The following is a 13,165-nucleotide window of genomic DNA, read 5'->3' as shown; positions in this document are numbered from 1 at the left end:
ACAAATGACACATTCTTACATAACACACAATAACTACCACTACCGTTTCTATCAACTCTAGAGTTTACTAGAGTGTATTTATAGAACTGCTTATTTACAAACAGATGAGTCCCAGTGGTAATGAATAAACATTTAGCAACTTTAAAGAATTGACATATTATTGACACAGTTGGCAAGATGGCTACTACTAAATAAAGAACCAGATTGAGTCCTAAGAAACAAATTAAAAGATATATTAACAAGAATGTGATAAAACAATATAGTATACTGGAAGCAGTATAGCTTTCGAGTAAAAGAGTCCCTGCTATTTGACTTCTGAAATTTATTAACTTGAACAACATAGGAAAGAAGAAGGGGTTTGAAGGTGATGTAAAGTATAAATTGCTTAGAAGTCTATTGTGCAATTTTATTTTAATTATTGTACAAGTTAACACATTTATCTGTTTTGCAGTTTCTTCATTATTATCTACGCTAATAATTTCATCTACCTCCCATAGATTTGTTGTATGAATAAGAATATACATATATTGGGAGGCGGTTCCAAGATGGCCAAATAGGAACAGCTCCAGTCTACAGCTCCCACTGTGAGTGATGCAGAAGATGGGTGATTTCTGCATTTCCAACTGAGGTACCAGGTTCATCTCACTGGTACTTGTTGAACAGTGGGTGCAGCCTATAGAGTGTAAGCTGAAGCAGGATGGGGCATCGCCTGAGCTGGGAAGCCCAAGGGGTCGGAAAATTCCCTTTCCTAGCCAAGGGAATCTGTGACAGATGGTACCTGGAAAATCAGAACACTCCCACCCCAATACTGCGCTTTTCCAATTGTCTTAGCAAATGGCACACCATGAGATTATATCCCGTGTCTGGCTCAGACGGTCCCACACCCATGGAGCCTCACTCACTGCTAGCACAGCAGTCTCAGATAAAACTGCAAGGCAGCAGTGAGGCTGGGGGAGGGGTGTCCACCATTGCTGAGGCTTGAGTGGGTAAACAAAGTGGTACAGGAAACTCGAACTGGGTGGAGCCCACCGCAGCTCAAGGAGGCCTGCCTGACTCTGTAGACTCCACCTCTTGGGGCAGGGCATAGGTGAACAAAAGGCAGCAGAAACTTCTGCAGACTTAAATGTCCCTGTCTGACAGTTTTGAGGAGAGTAGTGCTTCTCCCAGCAAGAGTTTGAGATCTGAGAATGGACAGACTGCCTCCTCAAGTGGGTCTGTGACCACTGAGTAGTCTAACTGGGAGGCACCTCCCAGTAGGGGCTGACTAACACCTCAGACAGCCAGGTACCCTTCTGAGACAAAGCTTGCAGAGGAAGGATCAGGCAGCAAAATTTGTCGTTCTGCAATATTTTCTGTTCTGCAGCCTCCACTGGCGATACCCAGGCAAACAGGGTCTGGAGTGGACCTCCAGCAAACTCCAACAGACATGCAGCTGAGGGTCCTGACTGTTAGAAGGAAAATTAGCAAACAGAAAGGACATCCACACCAAAATCCCATCTGTAGGTCACCAACATCAAAGACCAAAGGTAGATAAAACCACAAAGATGGGGAGAAATCAGAGCAGAAAAGCTGAAAATTCTAAAAGTCAGAGCACCTCTTCTCCTCCAAAGGAACACAGCTCCTCGCAAGCAACAGAACAAAGCTGGATGGAGAATGATTTTGACGAATTGGGAGAAGGAGGCTTCAGACGATCAGTAATAAACTTCTCCAAGCTAAAGGAGGATGTTCAGACTCATTGCACAGAAGCTAAACACCTTGAAAAAAGATTAGATGAATGGCTAACTAGAATAAACAGTGTAGAGAATACCTTAAATGACCTGATGGAGCTGAAAACCATGGCACGAGAACTATGTGACGCATGCACAAGCTTCAGTAGCCGATTCAATCAAGTAGAAGAAAGGGTATCAGTGATTGAAGATCAAATGAATGAAATGAAGTCAGAGGAGAAGTTTAGAGAAAAAAAGAGTAAAAATAAATGAACAAAGCCTCCAAGAAATATGGGACTGTGTGTAAAGATCAAATCTACATCTGACTGGTGTATCTGAAAGTGACGGGGAGAATGGAACCAAGTTGGAAAACACTCTCCAGAAGAACTTCCCCAACCTAGAAAGGCAGGCCAACATTCAAATTTAGGAAACACAGAGAACGCCACAAAGATACTCCGCGAGAAGAGCAATTCCAAGACACATAATTGTCAGATTCACTAAAGCTGAAATGAAGGAAAAAATGTTAAGGGCAGTCAGAGAGAAAAGTCGGGTTACCCAAAAAGGGACGCTGATAAGGCTAACAGCGTATCTCTCAGCAGAAACTCTACAAGCCAGGAGAGAGTGGGGGTCAATATTCAACATTCTTAAAGAAAAGATTTTTCAACACAGAATTTCATATCCAGACAAACTAAGCTTCATAAATGAAGGAGAACTAAAATCCTTTTAGACAAGCAAATGCTGAGAAATTTTGTCCCCACCAGGCCTGCCTTACAAGAGCTCCTGAAGGAGACACAAAACATGGAAAGGAACAACCAGTACCAGTCACTGCAAAAACATGCCAAAATGTAAAGACCATCAATGCTAGGAAGAAACTGCATCAACTAACGAGCAAAATAACCAGCTAACATCATAAGGACAGGATCAAATTAACACATAACAATTTAACCTTAAATGTAAAGGAAATAAATGCACCAATTAAAAGACACAGACTAGCAAATTGGTTAAAGAGCCAAGACCCATCAGTGTGCTGTATTCAGGAGACCCATCTCGCATGCAGAGACACACATAGACTCAAAATAATGGGATGGAGGAACATCTACCAAGCAAATGGAAAACAAAAAAGAGCAGGGGTTGCAATCCTAGTCTCTGATAAAACAGACTTTAAACCAACAAAGATCAAAAGAGACAAAGAAGGCCATTACATAATGGTAAAGGGATCAATTCAACAAGAACTAACTGTCCTAAATATATATGCACCCAATACAGAAGCACCCAGATTCATAAAGCAAGTCCTTGGAGACCTACAAAGAAACTTAGACACCCACACATTAATAATGGGAGATTTTAACACCCCACTGTCAACATTAGACAGATCAATGAGACAGAAAGTTAACAAGGATATCCAGGAATTGAACTCATCTCTGCACCAAGCAGACCTAATAGTCATCTACAGTACTCTCCACCCCAAATCAACAGAATATACATTCTTCTCAGCACCACATCACACTTATTCTGAAATTGATCTCATAGTTGGAATAAAGCACTCCTCAGCAAATGTAAAAGAACAGAAATTACAACAAACTGTCTCTCAGACCACAGTGCAATCAAACTAGAATTCAGGATTAAGAAACTCATTCAAAAACTGCTCAACTGCATGGAAACTGAACAACCTGCTCCTGAAAGACTACTAGGCACATAACAAAATAAAGGCAGAAATAAAGATGGTCTTTGAAACCAATGAGAACAAAGACACAACATACCAGAATCTCCGGGACACATTTAAAGCAGTGTGTAGAGGGAAATTTATAGCACTAAATGCCCACACCAGAAAGCAGGAAAGATCTAAAATTGATACCCTAACATCACAATTAAAAGAACTAGAGAAGCAAGAGCAAACACATTCAAAAACCAGCAGAAGGCAAGAAATAACTAAGATCAGAGCAGAACTGAAGGAGATAGAGACACAAAAAAACCTTCAAAAATTCAATGAATCCAGGAGCTGATTTTTTGAAAAGATCAACAAAATTGACAGACTGCTATCAAGACTAATAAAGAAGAAAAGAGAGAAGAATCAAATAGATGCACTAAAAATGATGATTGGGATATCACCACCCATCCCACAGAAATACAAACTACCATCAGAGAATACTATAAACACCTCTATGCAAATAAACTGGAAAATCTAGAAGAAATGGATAAATTCCTGGACACGTACACCCTCCCAAGACTAAACTAGGAAGAATTTGAATCCCTGAATAGACCAATAACAGGTTCTGAAATTGAGGCAATAATTAATAGCCTACAAACGAAAAAAAGTCCAGGGCCAGATGGATTCACAGCTGAATTCTACCAGAGGTACAAGGAGGAGCTGGTACCATTCCTTCTGAAACTATTCCAATCAACAGAAAAAGAGGGAATCCTCCCTAACTCATTTTATGAGGCCGGCGTCATCGTGATACCAAAGCCTGGCAGAGACACAACAAAAAAAGAGAATTTTAGACCAATATCCCTGATGAACATCAATGCAAAAATCCTCAAAAAAATACTGGCAAACTGAATCCAGCAGCACATCAAAAAGCTTATCCACCATGATCAAGTGGGCTTCATCCCTGGATGCAAGGCTAGTTCAACATACAAATCAATAAACATAATCCATCATATAAACAGAACCAAAGACAAAAACCACATGATTATCTCAATAGATGCAGAAAAGGCCTTTGACAAAATTCAACAGCCCTTCATGCTAAAAACTCTCAATAAATTCAGTATTGATAGAACGTATCTCAAAATCATAAGAGCTATTTATGACAAACCCACAGCCAATATCGTACTGAATAGGCAAAAACTGGAAGCATTCCCTTTGAAAACTGGCACAAGACAGGGATGCCCTCTCTCACCACTCCTATTCAACATAGTGTTGGAAAATCTGGACAGGGAAGTCAGGCAAGAGAAAGAAATAAAGGTATTCAATTAGGAAAAGAGGGAGTCAGATTGTTCCTATTTACAGATGACATGATTGTGTATTTAGAAACCCCATGGTCTCAGCCCAAAATCTCCTTAAGCTGATAAGCAACTTCAGCAAAGTCTCAGGATATAAAATCAATGTGCAAAAATCACAAGCATTCTTATACACGAATAATAGACAAACACAGTGCCAAATAATGAGTGAACTCCCATTCACAATTGCTTCAAAGAGAATAAAATACCTAGGAATACAACTTACAAGGGATGTGAAGGACTTCTTCAAGGAGAACTACAAACCACTGCTCAACGAAACAAAAGAACACAAACAAATGGAAGAACATTCCATGTTCATGGATAGGAAGAATCAATACTGTGAAAATGGCCATACTGTCCAAGGTAACTTGTAGATTCAGTGCCATCCCCATCAAGCTACCAATGACTTTCTTCACAGAATTGGAAAAAACTACTTTAAAGTTCGTATGGAAGCAAAAAAGATCCTGCATTTCCAAGACAATCCTAAGCCAAAAGAACAAATCTGGAGGTATCACGCTACCTGACTTCAAACTGTACTACAAAAGTACTGGTATCAGTAAACAAAACCACATGGTACTGGTATCAAAACAGAGATAGAGACCAATGGAACAGAACAGAGCCCTCAGTAATAATACCACACATCTACAGCCATCTGATCTTTGACAAACCTGACAAAAACAAGAAACGGGGAAAGATTCTCTATTTAATAAATGGTGCTGGGAAAACTGGCTAACCATAAGTAGAAAGCTGAAACTGGATCCCTTCCTTACACCTTGTACAAAAATTAATTCAAGATGGATTAGAGACTTAAATGTTAGACCTAAAACCATAAAAACTCTAGAAAAAAACCTAGGCAATACCATTCAGGACATAGGCATGGGCAAGGACTTCATGACTAAAACACCAAAAGCAATGACAACAAAAGCCAAAATTGACAAATAGGATCTAATTAAACTAAAGAGCTTCTGCATAGCAAAAGAAACTACCATCAGAGTGAACTGGCAACCTATAGAATGGGAGAAAATTTTTACAATCTACCCATCTGACAGAGGGCTAATATCCAGAATCTACAAAGAACTTAAACAAATTTACAGGAAAAAAATCCAACAACCCCATCAAAAAGTGCGCAAAGGGCATGAACAGACACTTCTCAAAAGAAGATATTTATGCAGCCAAAAGACCCATGAAAAAATGCTCATCATCACTGGCCATCAGATAAATGCAAATCAAAACCACAATGAGATACCATCTCACACCAGTTAGAGTGGTGATCATTAAAAAGTCAGAAAACAGCAGATGCTGGAGAGGATGTGGAGAAATAGGAACACTTTTACACTGCTGGTGGGACTGTAAACTAGTTCAACCCTTGTGGAAGACAGTGTGGCGATTCCTCAAGTACCTAGAACTAGAAATACAATTTGACCCAACCATCCCATTACTAGGTATATACCCAAAGGATTATAAATCATACTGCTATAAAGACACATGCACATGTATGTTTATTGTGGCACTATTCACAATAGCAACAACTTGGAACCATCCCAAATGTCCATCAATGATAGACTAGATTAAGAAAATGTGGCACATATCCACCATGGAATACTATGCAGCCATAATAAAGGATGAGTTCATGTCCTTTGTGGGGACATGGATGAAGCTGGAAACCATCATTCTGAGCAGACGATCACAATGACAGAAAACCAAACACTGCATGCTCTCACTCATAGGTGGGAACTGAACAATGAGAACACTTGGACACATGGTAGGGAACATCACACACTGGGACCAGTCATGGGGTCAGGGGAAGGGGGAGGGATAGCATTAGGAGATATACCTATTGTAAATGACAAGTTAATGGGTGCAGCACACCAACATGGCACATGTATACATATGTAACAAATCTGCACATTGTGCACATGTACCTTAGAACTTAAATTATAATAAAAAAGAAAGAATATACATATACTATATTGATACAGGATATATTATATATAACATATCAATATAATATATGCATATATGTAATATATATACAGTATATCTATATAGTATAGCATATACCATACAGTACATCTATGTAGTATAGTATATACTACATATAGTATATCTATATAGTATAGTATATAACCATATATGTCTTAGAATACACATACATAATTCACAATATTAAACTGCATTAGACATTTAATATTATTAGTTATTTTAATATCTTTGAAAGTCGAATAAAAAATGAGTATCTACTTAGATGCGCACGTGAGGCATTGAAGATTAAATAAATAAAACAGCACAATGTCTGGATCATAGTAATCACTTAGTATTACTTATTTCCCTCATTCTTCACATTTTCTTTATCTCAAAGAAAAACAGACAATTGAATTAGAAATGTAAATAACTATAAATAGTTCTTAACTTTGAACTGAGTTTATTCCACAAGTGTATCAAATTGAATGATACAATATTTTTAATGGCATGAATGTCAACAATCTAACTCACTTAACTAGGTGCCACTTTGCCCTTTTTTCTTAAGTAACAAGAAAGCCAAAAGACCAATTCAGGCAGATGAAGTGGTACAACCCTATACTTAATTGAAGATTAAACACGGTATAATTGAATTATTGGAACATGTTCATAATATACATTTTACAAGCAGTTGATACTTTATTTTTCTAGATATTTAGGGATGCTATACAGATGATAATTATAAAAATTTTATAAAGCACATGCCATGCAGTTAAGATTTCAGAAGGGAGACATAAAAACACCACAAATTGTGTTCCAAAGATGAGTACAATTATAAATTTTTTAACTATTGTTAATAACTGGCTTGCGGTTTTAATGGCAAATAATTACTCAAAATGATGCATCCTTGATGACAAATGATCAATAATATACAGATAAATTAGATATTCTTTAGGGAATAGCAAAGAAGAAGGGATATGAAGGCATATAAATGCATACATTGCTTAAAAGTCTATTATATAATTTTATTTTACTTTTTGAAAGATACTTATGTAAAGAAATGTGACACGTTGAATCTGAGCCCTTCTTAGTACTACTTAACTTCAGCACTTAATACTATTTACTTTTTAAAGGTAGAGATATAGAAATTAGTGAGATCAACAAAATGATTTATATAATGGAATAAAAGGTTTAAGGAAAAGCTGATAGATGCATTTATTAAATCTGAAAAACCAAGCAAGAAAGTAAGTTCTATATGTAAAAGATCTAGTTTTTAAAAAGACAAAACAAATTGCATAGGCAAGAAGTGATAGCAATTGCACATTTGAGTCTTAGTGAAACAGAAATTATAGCCCTCGCATGATGTAAGAGAGAGGGAGTGGCTTAAATCAGTGTTTTGATCAAGGCAATAATTTGTTGTGCTCCAGTCACATCAATTAGAATCAGACTGAGAGGAGAATGGAAATGATATAGACTTCAGAACTATTCTACATGAATTCCACCTATAAAATTCATAAAAATAGGAAAATCATGAAAATATGCTTTAGAACACAAAACGTTAAGAGGAAAAGTAAATGAATCGCTAAAAAAGATAGGATTGTTATTTCAGCATAACTGTGTATTTACCTCCCAGGGAAGTGGGTAGTGTTGGACTCCCAGGGAAGTGGGTAGTGTTAGCGCAAGTTTATATTTGCACTTTCCTCAAATCCTTCAGAATGACAGGAAAAAATAAAACTAAGGCTACAAAGGAAGAGAGAATTGAAGAAGAAACACAACAAAGAGATGTTAAAAAGTCTTGGGCCTGAAAGCTGATGAGTACATGTGAACTGACTTAGTAGGTCAAAGCAAGCTAAAACTAAAACCCTGGGAGCAGGAAGCTAAGAAACAGCAGCAGCTGCTATATGAAAGTCTCTTCAGAATCCCTGTTCAGTGGTTAGAGGAACTGTTTACCCCTCTAAAGACAGGCGTAAAATATAGGGATAAAAATTGAAGTGTTTTATAGGCATAAATTACGATTATGAACATTTTAAAATTTCCTCCTACTTCTATAATATTTTTCCCTCCATTAGGGCAACTTGGCACATAAAACAGATAAACTTTTTTGTCAATCTTAAGTTATATAGCCATTTTTAAACTATAAATCTAGTATCTTAGCTGTCTGATAGGGAAAAAGTCAAGATTAGAGTGAATTTGTAAATATCCAGCATTTTCTGAAAGAGTAAGTTAATTATTATGTCTTGCATAATCATTCCCTTAGGGAACCTTCCTCCCTTTGAGAATTACTGCCTATCCTTTTGTCAATGTGCCATGCTCTTATTGCTCATGGTCTAATTCCATCAGTGTTCCTCTCTGCCCACTTTTAAAATTAAGTGGTTTAGTTTTTTTACGCATCTCATGATTTCTTTTAATGTTTTCCTACATTCCAATAATTTTGTCTATTACTAGTGTATAGTCCTAACTCGATATTTCTAATTCAGAATTCTCTTCATTCTCTTACATTCTGGACTAGTGCTCCTCAAACACTGGTCTGCACACTGGTCTAAGAATAATTCTGATCTACCCTGAGCTAAAAATTTGCATCAAAATGTGTATAAACTCTTCTGTCCTTAAGCACCTAAGCATAGTTTAGATCAACTGACTTTTTTTTTTCTTGGTGGTAAAATAGGCTTGATGAAGGATATAGTGTGGTCATTTACTTTCTGTTGCTGATTCCTCTCTTTAGAGACCAGAACTTCATTTAGCACTGCTATCATATCATATAATTGTCTGCCAGGTATCTCTAAATATCTCAATTTTTTAATTAAAGCATTTAACTTCCCCTACACCATGGTCTCTTATTAATGAATACGAACACCCCAATAATAAAAGTTACCTTGTATGTTAATGAATTAATCCTGTGCCTTCGTCTCATATATTTTTTATTATCTTTTAAATAAGTACCCATCACCATTGCTTCTGGATACTCTTCATAGCTTAAAACTATTTAACTTTTAATTTAAAGTATTTTAAATGTAATATTTAAACAATGCTGTTTAAGCAAACAATCTGTCATAAAAGCCTCTTAAATTATCTTTTTTAATTCAGTTTTCATTTTCAGTCCTTCCTCTCCCTGTATAACACAGTTTCCCTTATAAAATGTAATTATGATGTTACTTAATTGCTTTAAGATTATCTCTTGGCTTTCAAATATTTTATAACAATAAGGACAAAAGGCATAATGACAGTAAAACCAGCCAGCTTATATTGAATGTTTACCATGGATCACACATTTTTCTAAGCATTTATAGACATACATTTGATCCTCAAAATAACTGTTATAATCATGATTTTACAGATGAGGAGTATGAGGCCCAAAAAGTTTTAAAAAATTAATTACTCATTGCTACCTAGGTAATATTAAAAGCACAGTCTACTTCTGAGATGTCAACATATAATGATTATATTTCTGTGCAAAATGTACAAGGTGCTTCCGTTTCTAGCCTCTCTACATATGCCTGTCCTAATTTCTAGTATCTCCTTCCCAAAACAGTATGCCCCAGCCACACCAAACTACTGACAGCTCTTGGATCACTTCATATTATTCTGTTATTTCACACCATCACATTGGCTTTCACATTGCCACTGATATCCTTTCTGTCTGGAAAGTGTCTCATTCTATTAAAAATTTAATTTCCTTTAAGAATTTATTTCTAATTTAATTTATATTAAAAGTCAACTCAAGTTCACTTCCTCAATGAAGCCTTCCATCCAATACCCAGGGAGAGTTTGCACTATCTCACACAATGTTTCTCATCACCTAGGAATTCAATAAATAATCATGATACCTGTTATTTAAAAACTTATGGCTTGACAGTGAATAACTAGATAACTAGACAAATAAGTATATAATTAATCCAGTGCTGCTGTGTATACTTTTAAGAAAATGAAATGTAGAAAATCTACAAAAACATAAAGAATACATGGGTTGCCCAGGCATAGGAATAATAGAGGGTCTCAGAGAAATTGGCATCTGAATCAGGCACAAAATGCTTGAAGAATAAAGGATGAAAGGTTCAGCATAAAGGCTATGTTAGGCACATCTTCTTATGTAATTCATTTATTATGGAATGTATCCCTATACAAAATTATTTGTTTCTTGTATCTGTCTCACCCATACCACCGAAAAGAAGCTCCCTAAGACCATGTTCTCCATTTTCATCAAGTAACTAGCACAGAATTGATATATAGTAGTACTCAGTCTAGAAGTTCTTAAATGCAGAAATAAATCATTTAATAAGGGCCTAAGAAGAAATCAATGACAAAATGTAAAGAAGAGAGTAATGTCAATAAATATTTAGCAATTTGAAATGATAGTGCTAGTGGACAGATTTTAACACAGAGGATAAACAATACAGAGACAGATATCAAAGATGCTTCTCTCTATCTTGGTTGCTTGGCTAGGCAGAATTGTGATTGTAAAGTTGGGCTTTGGAGTTTGAGGTGTTTGTGGGGCTTCCAGGTTGAATGCCGATGGTCCTTTTCAATTCCTATAAGTGTCGGGAAAGATGGCTTCTACCTCATCAGGTTTTAACTTGTCTCCACAGCTGCTCATTTACCACAATTCTTGACTCATAATGAGCTTTAAATTTTTTTGATTTATGAGTTATTGAATTTAATGGTTAGGTACCAAAGGAAAATCTCTGTAATATTTTTATTTCCCTTGGTGCACTTGAAAATGCTTATCTTCTCAAGTAAAATATCAGAATCAGTAAATGATCACTTAAAATTTTTATGTGGCTGTGTGTCTTCAGGGTTTATAACATATGGCTAGGTAACTTCAATTATGACAATACAACTGCCTCCATCATTATTGTTTAGAGATGAATAATACATTGCTAAGACAGATGCTCTCCTAATTTGACCAGCTTACTGAAAATTTAGGTACATTCTAGCACAAGTTGCCAAAAATAGAAAGTTCAATTAAATGTACCTTTGCATTTAAAATGTTACCATCACAGCAAATTTCATAAATACATAAGTAGTAGCTTACTAAGTTCCAGAGTCTGAAGTTGAACATTTGAGATATCATCATTAGAATTAAAAATTTCCTTTCAAGTAATTTCAGAAATTAACCCACAGCTAAACTACAATTATTACCACTTATCTGCACATTTTCTTCATTTCATAAATATATTTAAGAACTACATTTGCTTGCATAATGGTTACCTCCATATAATAAACAGTTAGTCTGGAGTAACAGAGAAAACAGGTCAATAATACCTGCATAAAGTTCACAGAACCCAGTTGGTTGCCTTAGGCAATGCGTTGAAATGCAGCTTGTTTTGTAAATAACTGATGTTTGTTTCAAGTGCTAGGTCTCAGGTTCAATGACTGAATTACTCTAGAGGTGAATACACAGATATGGGGAGCAGGAAGAAGCAGAAGCAGGCATCATGGCAGGAGCCAAGCAAACATATGTTCTTCATGTTTTATTCTGTGCAAAATTAACTGACTACATTCGACAGCTGTTTATGACATTTGCAAAAGCTTAGTTTCTATGAAGTTGGAGTAAGGTGAGTTGTGTTTTACAAAAGTAGCAACTTGAGGCAGAGTCTTGAGCCCCATAAAACTAGGTTACTTACTTCTAGAAAAGAGTAACCAGTCAAGCAGGGAACTTTTTTCTCTCTTTCATTTACCCATTACTTACCTGCCATTCCTTAAAGCGTCCAGCATCTCTTCATGAACATAAAATTAATAGGATTACTGTGATATAAAAAACACCCTATTTTCACTTTTTCTCCTAGAAACCTGGATAAACTTTCTAATTTCCGTGATATAGGACAAATTAAGTGGTCCCCCTTATTGTATGTAATTCATCCTGTGGACTCCCCAAATCCTTCAGTTGACCCCACTGTGATCAGATCTCCTCAGACGCAGCTCATTCCACAAACCCTCTCATTTCCAAGATAAGCTACTTTGCTGGGATAGCAGTTCTGCATGCTCCATTGGGCTGCATTTGGAAAGTAGTTAAACTTACACTCCTTCTTTACCAGCAACTAACAAGTCCCCTGCATCTGTCTTCACGTGATGGCTGCACTCATTTAATATAGTCACATCCCTGTTTGAGCACGAGTGATGGCGTATTACAAAGTGAGACCTCCAGCATGTTTGCCATTGAATCTATATAGGTTCAAAGGAACATTTTGCCCCTGTAACTGACCAGCACAGTTAGACGCTCAGTCTTGTGGAGAGTGCCTGGGAGCAAGCTGTCTTCCTAAAGCTTTACTGATCAGACAAGTGCACAAAGAAAACCAGGTTGAATAATTTGATCAAAATGCATGATCCATATTATTTTGAAAGTTTTATCTTTCAAAAATGGGAAAATGCTGGCTTAATCACAAGAGCAAGAATATTAGGAAAGATATATTAGTACTATACCTGCATTAATTCTATTATAATGCCTATTTTTAATAGCTCTATTGAATTTAAAGACATTTTATTTATCTCAACATATAGCTTTCTTA

At 36.4% G+C, this 13,165-nt stretch overlaps 1 protein-coding gene across 4 annotated transcripts in view; it reads right to left on the bottom strand.

Moving 5' to 3' along the window:
- The window catches only part of CCSER1 (coiled-coil serine rich protein 1), a 1,444,871-nt gene that overhangs the window by 184,347 nt on the left and 1,247,359 nt on the right, over nt 1-13,165 (bottom strand). The gene's annotated exons all lie outside the window — the stretch shown is intronic.

This window comes from Macaca fascicularis, chromosome 5, assembly GCF_037993035.2.
Source record: "Macaca fascicularis isolate 582-1 chromosome 5, T2T-MFA8v1.1".
Classification (NCBI taxonomy): Eukaryota; Metazoa; Chordata; class Mammalia; order Primates; family Cercopithecidae; genus Macaca; species Macaca fascicularis.
The sequence above is the reverse complement of the archived record's forward strand: the minus strand, read 5'-3'. Positions and strand labels throughout refer to the sequence as shown.